The following is a 16,302-nucleotide window of genomic DNA, read 5'->3' as shown; positions in this document are numbered from 1 at the left end:
TAACAGCTATTCAGGCATAAGTAAAAATTGGAAAATTTCTTGGGGAGGTATGGCAAAGTGAAGACAGCTTCATGAGACAGGAGTCAATGACCACTTCAAAGACAAAGGAACCTTATCTCTCCAGATAAGGGGAGGACTGGAGATACACTCTCTAAATATGTGCTCTATATACCAGTGATTTTCAACCTTTTTTGAGCTGCGGCACATTTTTTACATTTACAAAACCATGGGGCACATTGGGGGGGGGGGGGGGCTAAAAAACTTTTGGACCAAAAAATTCTCTCCCTCCCTTTTGCTCTATTTCTCTCTCCCTCTTTCTCTCCCTCTTTTTTCTCCCTCTCTCCATCCCTCTTTTTTGTCTCTTCCTTCTTTCCTCTTTTTTGCTCTTTCTCTCTCACTCCCTAGATCCCTCTATGTCTTTCTCTCCCACCTTCCCTCCCATTGTTTCTCTCTCTCTCTCTTGCTTTCTTTCTCTCTCTTGCTCTCTCTCTTGCTTTCTTTCTCTTGTTCTCTTTCTCTCTTGCTTTCTTTCTCTCTCTCTCTTGCTTTCTTTCTCTCTCTTGCTCTCTGTCTTGCTTTCTTTCTCTATCTTTCTTGCTTTCTTTCTCTTGTTCTCTCTCTCTCTTGCTTTCTTTCTCTCTCTCTCTTGCTTTCTTTCTCTTGTTCTCTTTCTCTCTAGCTTTCTTTCTCTCTCTCTCTTGCTTTCTTTCTCTCTCTCTTTTGCTTTCTTTCTCTTGTTCTCTTTCTCTCTTGCTTTCTTTCTCTCTCTCTCTTGCTTTCTTTCTCTTGTTCTCTTTCTCTCTAGCTTTCTTTCTCTCTCTCTCTTGCTTTCTTTCTCTCTCTCTCTCTTTTGCTTTCTTTCTCTTGTTCTCTTTCTCTCTTGCTTTCTTTCTCTCTCTCTTGCTTTCTTTCTCTTGCTTGCTCTCTCTTGCTTTCTTTCTCTCTTTCTCTTTCTCTCTTGCTTTCTGTCTCTCTCTCTCTTGCTTGCTTTCTCTCTTGTTTTCTTTCTCTCTCTTGCTTTTTCTTTCTCTCTCTGAGCTTCGCGGCACACCTGACCATGTCTCGCGTCACACTGGTTGAAAAACACTGCTATATACGTTCTCATGAATAAAAAGAACCAGTTATCTATACATTTGAATCCTGGGAATCCTGGTCACCTTGCTTGCAATCATGGATGAGACCTTTGAAGGACACTAATTCATGGACCTCACTTTCTGATCACTTTTGCAAGTTATCTATCAACTATTTTTCTAGGTAGTAGAGACCTTTGGAACAAAAGGTTTCAATGTCTTTGTTGGGTGACTTTTATCTTTATGAATAAAAGAAAACATAATATTTACAAGAAAAAAATGAAATAAACAGCAAAAAGCTAAATAATATTTTGATCTAAGAAAGGTATATCATTGAAAATGTTAATATATTTATATATTTATCTGAAGAGGTAAATAGAGGTAAAAGTCAGTCACTATAATATCAACATTGACAGCAATGATTATATATATATATATATATATATATATATATATATATATATATATATATAAAAATATATATATGAAGATCTTGGCATATTCAGGTTTCTTCCCATGTAAGTTTCAGAGATTCGTGGCGACATTTCGACGAGGTCCCACTCCTGATCTTCAGTCTGGTGCTTTTGTCCTTGTGCTAGGGCAAACACAGCATGAACTGAGCTGCCTTACACACACACACACACACACACACACACACACACACACTTTATGGACTTACCTAGGGATTTAAAACTTGATGTTTTATGGTTTTGCTTATAGATTAGATATATGGCATGGGATGAGGAAATATTTGTTTAATCTTATGGGGGTGAAGAGTTATTAAATTTGTTTATATAGTTGTGATGAAGTGTGGAAGTTATTTCTTTATATATTTGTTCTTTTTTTCTCTATTATAGTCCTGAACCAATCTCTAGTCAACCTCTAATAAATATTAAAAAAAATTCACCACAGAAACATTTGATCTGAATTACAACTTTGAACCTAAAGTTACACTTGGGCTTTAAGTCCATGATTCCTGGAGAGTATAGTTTAGAAGATCTTCATATTGAGTGGCAATTCATTCTCTAATAGACAAACATTCAAGTTATATATATGTGGGATATCGAAGATGAAAATATCACTGTGGCATCCCCTGGAATATTTTAGATCTACAGCTTCTCAGTTCTGTCAGAGATCAGAATAGAGAAGCATATTTCAAGGTTGGTACATCTAAAGATTTTTGGAATGGATTGTCTTATTTACAAGTTATACCCAGGGTTCAAAGATCTCACTTCCTGTTAGTCAATGAAGAAAAAAGAAGAATCAAAATCTTTGTATGCATCATTTTAGCTTTTAAAATTACTAATTGTATATCTTTGATCCGTCTATCTACTTTATGATAATAGGTGTATCTACAGCAGAAAAGTGGTTTTTCTGTATGCTGGCAAGCCAATTTTAATATGGCCCCACAGCATCTATCTTTCTTCTGTAAATTAGCAGATATCCTGTGGGTTTCTTGCTTACAGGGCTGCCAAGGGACAGTAAAGCTGCTACCCCAGAAAACTCATTATACTGTATAAGAGAACAGCATAGTCATTCTCAAGCAAAGAGTGCATTAGAGTAAGAACTCAAGTGCTGAAGAGGCCAAAGATAAATATAGCAAAGGAGAATGTAGCCATTTTAATTAACAAAACAGCATGGCTCAGACATCTTGGTAATGCTGAGTGAAACAGACTGCAAGAAAATATGAAAGGCTTAGTTTAAACTAGGATACAAAAATGAATCTGAACTTAAAGAGGCAGGGCTGAGGGAGTTAGGGAAATTATATTTCTCACAAAACTGAAAAGAAGAGAGGGAACAATAACATAAATATTACCTTCTTCCTGGCTGATAACAAAATGGAAATTGAAGTGGCCATTTTAGGTATTCTGTGTGGCAGTGTCAGTTGCTGCCGGTTCGCCCTATTCAGGTGAACTGGTAGCAGTGGCAGTGGGAGGCTCCGCCTACCAGCTCAGGCATCATCGTGGATCATTTGCGCATGCAAATAAGGTTCTGTATATGCACAGAAGCACCATGCATGAGCATGGGTTTTCACAGTTCTGAACTGGTAGCGAAGGTAAGTGAAACCCACTACTGTTCTGTGCTACTTTAAATTGGGAATCATCATGACCTGGAAACACTTTGTTTGGAATTTGGACTTGTCATCAGCGCACAGATTTTGAGGTACTCTCATATTTTCTGGTCCCTAGAGATTAGCTGAGAGTAGTAGTAGTAGTAGTAGTAGTAGTAGTAGTAGTAGTAGTAGTAGTAATAATAATAATAATAATAATAATAATAATAATTTATTAGATTTGTATGCCGCCCCTCTCCGAGGACTCGGGGTGGCTCACAACAGCATAAATACAATTTTAAAATACAATTTAAAACCCTTATAATAAAATAAAATAATCACACAACCAATCAAACCATACACCAGCCTTGACAATTGGGGTGTGTGTTAGTTTCCCCATGCCTGGCAGCAAAGATGAGTTTTTAATAACTTACGAAAGGCGGGGAGGGTGGGGGCAGTCCTAATCTCTGGGGGGAGTTGATTCCAGAGGGCTGGGGCCGCCACAGAGAAGGCTCTTCCCCTGGGACCTGACAGACAACATTGTTTAGTAGACAGGACCCGGAGAAGGCCAACTATCCCTCATTAATATTTCCAATGTGTTACTGGAAGGTTAGAATTGAAGCTTTATTTGCACAAATTTGTTTAACAATACTAAAAACCTATCCATTAAAAATGTGGCAATCTTTTTGTACAACTATGCTTTGCAGTTTTGAGGATTTAAGGTAAGAAAGGTTCCCCAAAGATAAAGATGTTGGTGGCTCAGTATTGATTTTTTAAAAAATGTTTTGCTTCTTAAAACTCCTCAACAACTAAGGAAGTGTAACAATTAGTCCTGCAGATCACTGAGAAGGTTTTACAAATGAGAGCAAAATGTTTTGAGTTATTTCAAGAGATGACGTAAGTTAGTAATGAATAATGTTGCAACATCCTACCTGTCAATGACTACTTCAGCTTCAACCGCAACAACACAAGAGCACGCAACAGATTCAAACTTAATATTAACCACTACAAACTTGACTGTAAAAAATATGACTTTAACAACCGAGTTGTCGAAGCATGGAACTCATTACCAGACTCAATAGTGTCAACCCCTAACCCCCAACATTTCTCTCCATGATTGACCTCTCCAGGTTCCTAAGAGGTCAGTAAGGGGCGTACATAAGTGCAATAGTGTGCCTTTCGTCCCCTGTCCAATTGTCTTTCCTTTATCTCATATATCATAGATATTTTCTTCCTTTCATATATCTTCTCCTCTATTTTTATATTTTTCTTTATATATATTACCTCATGTCTATTCTCTTCCATATGTATTGTGTATTGGACAAAATAAATAAATAAATGAGTAGATAGATAGATAGATAGATAGATAGATAGATAGATAGATAGATAGATAGATAGATAGATAGATAAAATATATAGAAAGATTCTACCTGTATTGGACATCCCTGTTAAACTAAAAGTTACTTACAATATCTATTAGATTTATTTGTCATTAATCTCATTATCCAAAGTGACTGAGTAATTTATAATGCAATAAAAATATAAATATAAAAACAATTTAAAATTGCAAGAGTCAAGTACAGACTAAAAGCTAAGCACTTGAACACTTGAGCAATTGAGAGATAGTGGTTTCTGTGTCACTGCATCAACCACCTCCAGCCCAGTAGTATCCCTATCAGAGTCCCAAGACAACCATTATTATTATTATTATTATTATTAATAATAATAATAATAATAATAATAATAATAATAATAATAATAATTTATTAGATTTGTATGCCGCCCCTCTCTGAAGACTCCAGGTTTTAATTTAGGCAGACCTCACCTCCAGTGGCAAAATGTTCCAAAGGTGGTGGCCATGACTGAGAAATTTCTCTCCAGGATCTCACCAGCCAACAGTTGTTGTTCATTAGAACCCCTAAAAGCAGTGATGGGCTCCTACAGGTATGGTCAGGTATGCATAACCAGTAGAAAAAAAATGATTTTTTTTTCTTTTTTCCTCTTCTGGGTTCTGGGTATGTTTTTCCTATTGCAGTAAATGTGTATAATTTTAGAAGAGCTGTGGATGTGTGTGTGTGTATGTGTCTACATACACATACAGTCTAAATAATAGATAATGTATATTTTTGTGTGCCTGTGTGTAATATGTATGTACACATATGGCATATATACATAGAATTAAACAGTATATTTTGGATTTTCAGTAATTTATTTATTTTATTTATTATTTGGATTTGTATGCCGCCCCTCTCCGAAGACTCGGAGCGGCTCACAGCAAATAGTACAAATCATAAATAATCCAATTAGTTAAAATATTTAAAGCTTTAAAAAACCCCATATACTAACAGACACACACACAAGCATACCATGTATAAATTAAACATGCCTAGGGGGAGATGATTCAATTCCCCCATGCCTGATGGCAAAGGTGGGTTTTGAGGAGCTTACAGAAGGCAGGAAGAGTAGGGGCAGTTCTAATCTCCGGGGGGAGTTGGTTCCAGAGAGCTGGTGCCGCCACAGAGAAGGCTCTTCCCCTGGGGCCTGCCAACTGACATTGTTTAGTTGACGGGACCCGGAGAAGGCCCTCTCTGTGGGACCTAATCGTTCGCTGGGATTCGTGCGGCAGGAGGCGGTCTCGGAGATATTCTGGCCCAATGCCATGAAGGGCTTTAAATGTCATAACCAACACTTTGAATTGTGACCGTAAATTGATCGGCAGCCAATGCAGACTGCGGAGTGATGGTGAAACATGGGCATACCTAGGTAAGCCCATGACTGCTCACGCAGCTGCGTTCTGCACGATCTGAAGTTTCCGAACACTTTTCAAAGGTAGCCCCATGTAGAGAGCATTACAGTAGTCGAACCTCGAGGTGATGAGGGCATGAGTGACTGAGCAATGAGTCCCGGTCCAGATAGGGCCGCAACTGGTGCACCAGGCGAACCTGGGCAAACGCCCCCCTCGCCACAGCTGAGAGATGGTTTTCTAATGTGAGCTGTGGATCGAGGAGGATGCCCATGTTGCGAACCCTCTCTGAGGGGGTCAATAATTCCCCCCCCAGGGTAATGGACGGACAGATGGGATTGTGCTTGGGAGGCAAAACCCACAGCCACTCTGTCTTATCCAGGTTGAGTTTGAGTCTGTTGACACCCATCCAGGCCCCAACAGCCTCCAGGCACCGGCACATCACTTCCACTGCTTCGTTGACTGGGCATGGGGTGGAGATGTAAAGCTGGGTATCTTCAGCATATTGATGATACCTCACCCCATGTCCTTGGATGATCTCACCCAGCGGTTTCATGTAGATGTTAAATAGCAGGGGGGAGAGGACCGACCCCTGAGGCACCCCACAAGGGAGAGACCTCGGAGCCGACCTCTGATCCCCCACTAACACCGACTGCGACTGGCCAGAGAGGTAGGAGGAGAACCACTGGAGAACAGTGCCTCCCACTCCCAACCCCCCCAGCCGATGCAGAAGGATACCATGGTCGATGGTATCGAAAGCCGCTGAGAGGTCGAGGAGCACCAGGACAGAGGATAAACCCCTGTCCCGGGCCCGCCAGAGATCATCCATCAACGTGACCAAAGCGGTTTCCGTGCTGTAACCGGGCCTGAAACCCGACTGCTGGGGACCTAGATAATCGGCTTCTTCCAAGGACCGCTGGAGCTGGAGTGCCACCACCTTCTCAACAACCTTCCCCATAAAGGGAAGGTTGGAGACTGGACGATAGTTATTAAGTACGGCTGGGTCCAGGGAAGGCTTCTTGAGGAGGGGGCGCACGAGCGCTTCTTTATAGAGTGTTGGAAAAACTCCCCTCCCCAAGGAAGCGTTGGTAATCTCCTGGGCCCAGCTCCGTGTCACCTCCCTGCTGGCCAAAACCAACCAGGAGGGACACGGATCCAGTAAACAGGTGGCGGAACTCACAGCTCCAATGGCCTTGTCCACTTCATCAGGTGTCACCAGATCAAACTCTTCCCAGACAGGTGGACAAGTACGTGCCCCAGTCACCTCGACTGACTCGTTGTCAGCCGACTCTGTTTTACAATTGGAGTCGAGGTCGGCCCGGATCTGAGCAACTTTATCAGCGAAAAACGTGTTAAAGTCCTCGGCACTACTCTGCAAGGGCTCCCCAACTCCCCCCTGGTTAAGAAGGGAGCGGGTCACCCTAAACAGAGCGGCCGGGCGGGATTCCGCTGATGCAATCAAAGCAGCATGGTACGCGCATCTTGCCGCCTTGAGCGCCACTTTGTAGGTCTTAATAAAAGCTCTTATAAGTGTTCGATCAGATTCAGACCTACTCTTCCTCCATCGCCTATCTAGACGTCTCTTTTGGCATTTCAACTCCCGGAGCTCCTCGTTGAACCTTGGGACTCTACGGGGTCTAGCGCCACAGAGAGGTCGCAAAGGTGCAATCCGGTCAAGAGCCTCCGCAGCAGCCCTGTTCCAGGCCTCCGCAAGAGACTCCACCGAACTGTGGATGAGTGCCTCTGGAATAACCCCAAGCGCCATCTGAAAGCCCTCTGGGTCCATCAGGTGTCTGGGGCAGAACATCTTCATTGGTTCCGCCTCCCTGTGGGGAAGGATTGGAGCCAGGAAGTCAAGCCGTAGTAGAAAATGGTCTGACCATGACAAAGGCAATGCTTCTAAGCCCCTTAGTCTCAGACCATTTCTCAATTGCTCAGAAAGGAATACCATGTCAGGTGCATGCCCTCCCTCGTGCCCTCCCTTGATAGTAAATAGATAGGGAAATTGTATCTCTTTCAGGCAAGGAGAGGCCAGGTACCCAAACCATAACCCAAACCCTTGGCGTGAGTGATATCAAGTTGGTCACCTTTATGCCAGTCACATGACCTTTAAGCCACCCCCACTCCCATCAAGCCACTCCCACCTGATCACATGGCTGGCAAGCCACACCCACAAAATAAGTCATGCCCACAGTGTTGTAGTAAAAATAAAATGCAGCCCTTCACTGCCTAAAAGACTTTGTGGGCATTTGGATGCAATCCATCTTTTGCTTGGCCATGTTAGCTCTGTTCAAGTTACAATAAGATTCTACATTTTCCATTTGAAAATGGCAGAGATTGTCAAATTCTCATATTCTTTGGTAAACACATGCACACACACCTTGTGCAAATAAGAAATTGTGGTAATAAATTTGATCTCCATGCAATAGGTTTTGGAAGTTCTGTGGCGATAGTTGGCAATACATAAATTTACTAGATAGATTCCATTTGCTTGAAGTTGAAAAAGCATTATGTGATCTTAAACCTTCTCTATCAGTCAGACCAGACGGTTTATGTGCATACTTCCTAAAAAAGCTCTCTTCTGCTATAGCTGAACCTCTCTGAGCATAATTTTTGAAAAATCCTTCAGCACCAGCACACTTCCTAAGCAATGGTCGAAAACAATGGTCAGCCCCATCTTCAAAAAAGGAGACCTCTCTCTTGCAGATAACTACAGACCAATATCACTATGCTGTGTCCCATGCAAAGTCATGGAATCAATTATAAACCAATCAATTACCCTCCACCTTGAAACTAATAATCTGTTCTCTAACAAAAAATTTGGATGCAGAAAAAAACTATCCTGCAACCTACAGCTCCTCCACTGCAAGAACATATGAGCAACTCATCTTGATCAAGGAAAATCTATAGACGCAATCTATATTGACTTCTAGAAAGCCTTTGATTCAGTGGTCCAGGACAAACTACTACTAAAACTCAAATCCTATGGTATCTCAGGATCCCTCCACTGCTGGATTACAGCATTCCTATCAAACAGACAACAAGTGGGATAGGAAACACCATATCTACTGCTGTCCCTGTTAAAAGCAGTGTCCCCCAAGGTAGCATTCTGGGACCAACGCTCTTCATTCTCTACATCAACGACCTTTGCGATCTCATCACTAGCAACTGTGTTCTCTTTGCAGATGATGTTAAACTTTTCAACACCACTGATAACACAACTACTCTCCAAAAAGATCTAGACTCTGTTTCTGACTGGCCTAACAAATGGCAACTCCAAATCTCAACCAGCAAATGCTCTGTCCTACACATCAACAAAAAGAATCAGAAGCACAAATACAAATTGAACAAATAAATTATCACAGATAACCCCCACTTGGTTAAGAATCTCAGAGTACTAGAAACAAAAGACCTAAGCCCCAAAGCACACTGCCACAACATCGCCAAGAAAGCTTCAAGAGTTGTTAATCTAATCCTATGTAGCTTCTGCTCTAGCAATCTCACAGAGCAATCTTACCAGAGCTTACAAAACTTTCGCCAGACCCATCCTAGAATACAGCTCATCTGTTTGGAACCCATACCGCATCTCAGACATTAACACTCTCAAAAATGTCCAAAGATACTTCACTAGAAGAGCCCTTCACTTCTCCACCCGAAACAGAATACCCTACGAAACTAGACTCAATATCCTGGGTCTAGAAAGCTTACAACTACAATGCCTTAAACATGATGTAAGTATTGCCCACAAGATCATATGCTGCAACGTCCTGCCTGTCAACAACTACTTCAGCTTCAACCACAACAACACAAGAGCACACAACAGATACAAGCTTAATATTAACTGCTCCAAATTGGACTGTAAAAAATACGACTTTGTAATCAAGTTGTCGAAGCATGGAACTCATTACCAGACTCCATAGTATCTTCCCCTAACCCACAACATTTTACCCTCAAATTATCCACTGTTGACCTCTCCAGATTCCTAAGAGGTTAGTAATGGGCATGCATAAGAGCACTAGCGTACCTTCCGTCCCCTGTCCTATTATCTCTCCTATATCTCCTATATCATATCTCCTATTCTTCTATTCTAATCCTCTTATACTACTCTCATAGTATCCTTCTATTCTCTAATTGATATATTCTATTCCTAAATTTTCACTTCTGTTCTTTCTCCTCTATAACCTTCATTGCGTATTGTTGTGTACTGGACAAAATAACTAAATAAATAATAAAATAAATATGCAGCTCGTTCAATCTTCTGTAGTTACGAGCATTTAGACTTTCCAGACTATCTTTCTTTTTTTCTTCAGAGTTTCTGTCTCTATGACAACCTTCAGGGTTTTTTCAATCTCTTTATACCTTTTCTGCAGATTATGCTATGGAAGACAAAACAGCTGCCCCATTAATTTGAAGAACATCTGTTTACCGGACAAATTGCAGTGGGACAGCTTTTCCAGTTAAAAGTATTTAAAAATCATTGGCTTTTCATGGCTGTTAAATTAACAGCTCTACATAAACCTCAGTGGAACCATTTAAAAAAGTATTATCCATTGAACAAAATGAGTATGTTACCTGAATGTGGTCTGCTTCAAAGAAACACCTCAGCATTTTTTTTAACTTGAAGAATCGTATCTTGGACAGGAACATTTTTTTTCTAATGTTGAAAACATACAAAAAGGCTTCAGGCTAATTTTCTAAATACGAAAGCTAAAAGTGTCTCTTCTACTATATACAAATTACTCATATCTCCTATACATTTATTAGAATATAGACAGAAGTTACCTTAGCTAATATATTATACCCAGATCCAATAGGTCTCCCATTGCCAATTGTCCCACATTATTTGTCTATTGTTTCAATCATGCTGGAAATACTACAAGTTCTAAACCAAGTACAGTGGTACCTCTACTTAAGAATGCCTCTACTTAAGAACTTTTCTAGAAAAGAACTGGGTGTTAAAAATTTTTTTGCCTCTTCTTAAGAACCATTTTCTACTTAAGAACCCGAGCCCAGAAAATTTTTCCAGGAAATTTGAGAGCGGCATGAAGACCCAGCCAATTTCCTTCCATTCCCCCTTTAATCCCTACCATCTGGGCTGCCAAAGGGGCCTTTCGGTGGCGCTTAAGGAGGCTTTGGCAGTCCAGAGCTAACGAAGCATTTTCCTTTCTCTGGGTGCTTGGAGAGGGAACAAACCTCTGCCAGCCACCAGAGAAAAGAAACGCTCCCTTCGCTCTGCACAGCGACTGCCCTCCCCCTCTTCTTTCTCCTCCTCCCCTCCAAATTCCAAGCTTTTGTTTCTTTCCTAATGGGTTTGCACACATTATTCGCTTTTACATTGATTCATAGGGAAAAAATTGCTTCTACTTACAAGCTTTTCTACTTAAGAACCTGGTCATGGAATAAATTAAGTTCTTAAGTAAAGATACCACTGTACATCTGGACTGCACCAGGATGGGGAAGACAGAGCTGTAGAAAGTTTATTCTACTCTACACTAAGAACCATGAGGGCACCGTGGTTAGAATGCAATACTGCAGGCTAACTCAATGCTTACTCTAGGAGTCTGAATGGCTCAAGGTTGACTTGGCCTTCCATTCTTCTAAGATCTATAAAATGAGGATCAAATTATTTTTGGGGACAATATGATTACTTTGTAAACCACTTAGAGAGGGATGTAAAGCACTGTGAAGTAGTATATAAGTCTAAATAACAGTAACAATAACAAAACAATAACAATAACTATAATAATGATTTATTAGATTTGTATGCCACCCCTCTCCGAGGACTTGCTATTGCCAATGCTATTCATGCTACTATACATATAGTATATTAGATATAAAAGGGCTGTAAACAGGATGCTCCAGGACTTTAGAGGCAGCAACCGTCTTATGGGTGGAGTTAATAAGATACCTTTGGCTGGTGACTTCAGACAGACTTTGCCTGTTGTGCCACGAGGGACATATGCAGATAAAGTCAAGGCCTATCTCAAGTCATCCATCATATGGCCTAAAGTCAAAGTGCTGATCTTGACAATTGACATGTGTATCCACCTTCAATGGGGGCGGAACAGTTTTCTAAATTATTACTTGACATTGGTGATGGCAATCTTTTGGAAAAGGAGAGAAAACTAACAATTCTAAGTACCTTTTGCAATGTTGTGACAAATCTGACCAGCTTGACTAAGAGAATGTATCCTAACATTGATCAGGCTGGAGTGGAATGAGGTTCATGGCTGAAAGGAAGAGCTATTCTCATTCCAACAAATGACTCAGCCAACAGCATCAACAACATTTTGCTGGCACTTTTGTCTGAGCATATGAAGTATGAATCTGTGGACTCAGTAATGGGCATTACCCTGTGGAGTTCTTGCACACTCTCAACATACCAGGATTACCACCTCATGTCCTCTACCTCAAAGTTGGTGCTCCAATCATGCTGTTACCAATCTAAGCCCTCCAAAACTGTGCAATGGCACCAGACTTCAGGTGAAGATTTTGTACAAACATGTAACCAAAGCCACAATTTTCACAGGCATCAATCTGGGAGAAATAGTTTTCATACCCCGAATTCCTCTGATCCCATCAGATTACCATTTTGAGTTCAAATTTTTACAATTTCCCATTAAAGTGGCTGGTGTGCAACCCCCAAGTGACTGTTTCTCTTATGACCAGTTCTATGTGGCATGCTCCAGAGTCAGTTCACTTGACAGCCTGGTTATCCTGCAGCGACAGCAGGGAGGTCCTCAGCAATTCATCTGAGGGACGAATTGTAAGTCTATGCTAGGCAATTTATTAGCCTGGCTACATAGACAAAACAGCAATGGTTGCTGCTGGGATTAAAGGCCTTAAGCCCATATATTTCATTACACTTACAATAATATTTTCATCTGTAACAGAAACTGAATTTAAGGTCGCTAAGGAAATAATAGTCACTTTTTTCACTACTCATTAATTTGCAAGTTGTAGGTGTCCATTTATCAATCCCAATCATATAATTCCATAGCAGAGCAGGAGTATTTAAACTAGTTAGTGAATATTATAAAAAGACAGAATGTATAGACACAATACAAGTCCAGGCATTTTTAAGTATTTGCACAATGATATTCTCCAACTTTTTCAGAATAAATGAAGGCTATTTCTTGAATATTTTGCAAATGCATAGAGAGAGGAAATGTTCTTCAATGATGATATATAGAATTTGAATTAGTAGTATGATAGGAGCATTGATTGGGTACATAAGCTAAACAGGTTAGTTCAGAGCAGATCTGGAATATCTCTTAGCTCAAAGAAAGAAGAGATTGAGCCCTGTGAATGATGATTACACATGAACTCATTAGGTATCAGAGGTATTGTTCCTATTTAATTCTGGATATAGTCTCCATTAATTTGCAACTATATTGGTTTTTCTATATTAGTTTCATAACTGTCCAGCCACTAAAAGCCAACCAGCTTTTGAAGGTTTACTACCTATTGGGGGAATAAAGTACTTAATCAGAAAAGAAACCAACAAAAGAAAAATGATGTGCATTAGCATAATAACAATTACTGCAAACCTACCATCTTTGGACTTTAGTCCTGTGGTTTTGCTTTGCTTTCATAACAGCTTTACTCAATCTCTTCAGAATGTAGGCAGCTATCATTATAAATATGATGCAAAATAAGTTCCCACCTGGAGAAGATTTAGCATTCTGTTTCTAGTGGGTCAATGGTGAACATTGGCCAGAAGCTCATTCTTTTCCTTGGGAAGGGAAGGAGGCAGAATTTTTATCACCGTTAACAATATACAAGGTAGCAGTGGTTGCTCTCAATCCATCCTTCTTCAGTCACAGCCCCATGGATTATCTTATAGAGGTTATTTCTTCTTTGACCACTTTCTAGAAATACTAGATATCTCATAATCCATTGTCGCATAATAATTCCAAGTGCTACAAAGAACCAGCAACAGTCTGTAAAGGCATTCAAGTGCCCCTATAGATCACCTAGGATTTATTTTTGAAAGCTCAAAGATCCCAAACCATCTTGTAACATTTTACTATTTTCCAGAAATAAGTACAGCTTCTCTTTGCCTCTAACTGGACCTGCCAATCCATGTCTGTCTATTTTAATAAAAATAAGTGTCACATCATAAATCACATTATTACATAGCCAAATCAATAATTGCTGAATATTCTAAAAGTTCAGCATATTGTGAAAAAAAAAAGTTCAGGAATTGTTCATACATTTCAGACCTTCTCATGGAACATATACTTTCTCAACACCTCCCTACTCTACAGTTAATAACAAGCACCTTACATATGAGTTGATTTCAGTGAAAAACCTTGTGATGGTGCCAGATTTTTAAATATATAATATTAAATCTTTAATCAACTATGTTGAATAGTCTATATGAATTAGCTTGGATGGGTACCAATGCGTTTGTGAGGAGGAGGAAGAGGCCAGCTGGAATCTTTCTAGAGCTGCCACACATTTCAGGAGGCAAGTAAAAACACTTTGAATGTCAGCTTTTCTGCTATAAATTAAAATGTTATTCTTGGGCTTTGCCACTTTGAGACCACCTGCTTGCTGGCTTATTTCATTCTTTTTGCATATCTTTCTTACTGATTTGCAGACTCTGAGACACATTCCCTGAAAAGGCAGCCAAGTCCATTTTTGAATAATTGAATACTGTACTTCACCATGGTTCCAGTACAAAATGTGCCCAATTTAAACAAAATGAACAGGAAAGTAATTGCCACCCTGATTTGAAAATGGGCAACTTTTTGAAGGATCCCATTTTGTCTTAGGTGGAAAATCCAAACTTGCACAAAAATGGAAAGAGGAAGAAAGTGGTGGGAGAGAAACAAAAAATAATAATATTTGATCAATTAAATGCATGCATGTGTAAAATAAAGTTCATCCTGTGGCAGCATCTAGCAACATATATGTAAAAGATTTGGAGGTGGGGTGGGGGAATAGAAAAGCTTTTGCAAAGATAATAGCCTATTTTCCTATGTGGTTTTGCTATTACTGCCACTGTCTTCTTTAAAATAAAAATTACTGTTCTGGACCACATATTCTCAATCCAGTTTAGTAAAAGAGTAAGACAAAATTATCTTTATATAGAATAAAATAGAGTGAGCTGGAAAGGACCTCGGAGGTCTTCTAGTCCAGCCCCTTGCTCAAGCAGTAGAATCTATACCATTTTAGATAAGTGATTCTTTAGACCAGGGACAGGCAAAGTGGCTTTTCTAAGACTTGTGGACTTCAACTTCTAGAATTCCTGAGTCAATCATGCTAGCTCAGGAATTCTGGGAGTTGAAGTCCACGTGTCATAGAAGAGCCAACTTCGCCTACCCCTGGTCCAGACCAGTGGTGGGTTTCACTAACCATTGCTGCTGGTTCAGGAATGGGAGCATGAATGTGTGATGCTTCTGCACATGCACAGAATGTCCATGATGACATCTGGGTAGGTGGGTGGAAACTCATGCCACTGCTACTACTGCTTCTCCCAAAATGGGCCAAACCAGTAGAAACCCATCACTGCTCTAGACTCTTCTTAAAAACTTCCAGTGATGCAGTTCTCACAATTTCTGGAGCCAAGCTGTTCCACTGGTTAATCGTCTTCACTGTTAGGAAGTTTCTCCTTAATTCCAGGTGGCACATCTGTTTGATTAGTTCCTAACCATCGTTTCCTGTCCTGCATTCTGGTGCTTTGGAGAATAAATTGACTCCCTATTCTTTGTTGCAGCTCTTCAAATACTAGAATACTGCTATCATGTCACCCCTAATTCTTGCCTTTTTAAAGACTAGCCAAAGCCAAATCCTGCATCTGTTCTTCATATGTTTTAGTCTCTATCTATATATAATTCATACATAAAATTGAAACAATGTGACATTGCTTTTTCATTTTCAGTCTTCTTTTTTAATCTCTAATATTTTCAGATAAATGAAGACCACTTCTGAACAATTTGATGCCTGAACACTGTTAAATTTGAGGGGTAAATGATATTATATACTGGTAGCTATATGTCTTCTGCACTTTTCAGCTACTAGCCTGTGCTTAATTTTGATGAATTAAACACTACACTACAGACTACTAAGATGGCTATAGGAAAGCTTTACAGTATAGGTATATTTAAGGCAATGGTGCATCCAGTGAAGGAAGCAATATACTGTTCTGATAGCACAGTGCCCTGAAGACAAAATCTGCCTTTCATTGTTACCGGCAATCCAAAGCTGCTATTGCATTATCTACATTCAGCTTTTCATCAGAGGATGGACATGTTTTTCCCCCTCCTATTAACACAAACAAACTTAGCCAACTTCACATTAACTTCTTTATCGATCAATTTGTACATTTATTAACAATTTCACACTCCATTATAGCAGCACCCTGAGTGGATTATGAAGCACTTTAAAGATTTTAAAAATACAAGATTAAATCATGATAAATGCTGCAGCTC

The sequence above is a fragment of the Erythrolamprus reginae genome, chromosome 3 (assembly GCF_031021105.1).
Source record: "Erythrolamprus reginae isolate rEryReg1 chromosome 3, rEryReg1.hap1, whole genome shotgun sequence".
Classification (NCBI taxonomy): Eukaryota; Metazoa; Chordata; class Lepidosauria; order Squamata; family Dipsadidae; genus Erythrolamprus; species Erythrolamprus reginae.
Note: the sequence above shows the minus strand (reverse complement) of the source record.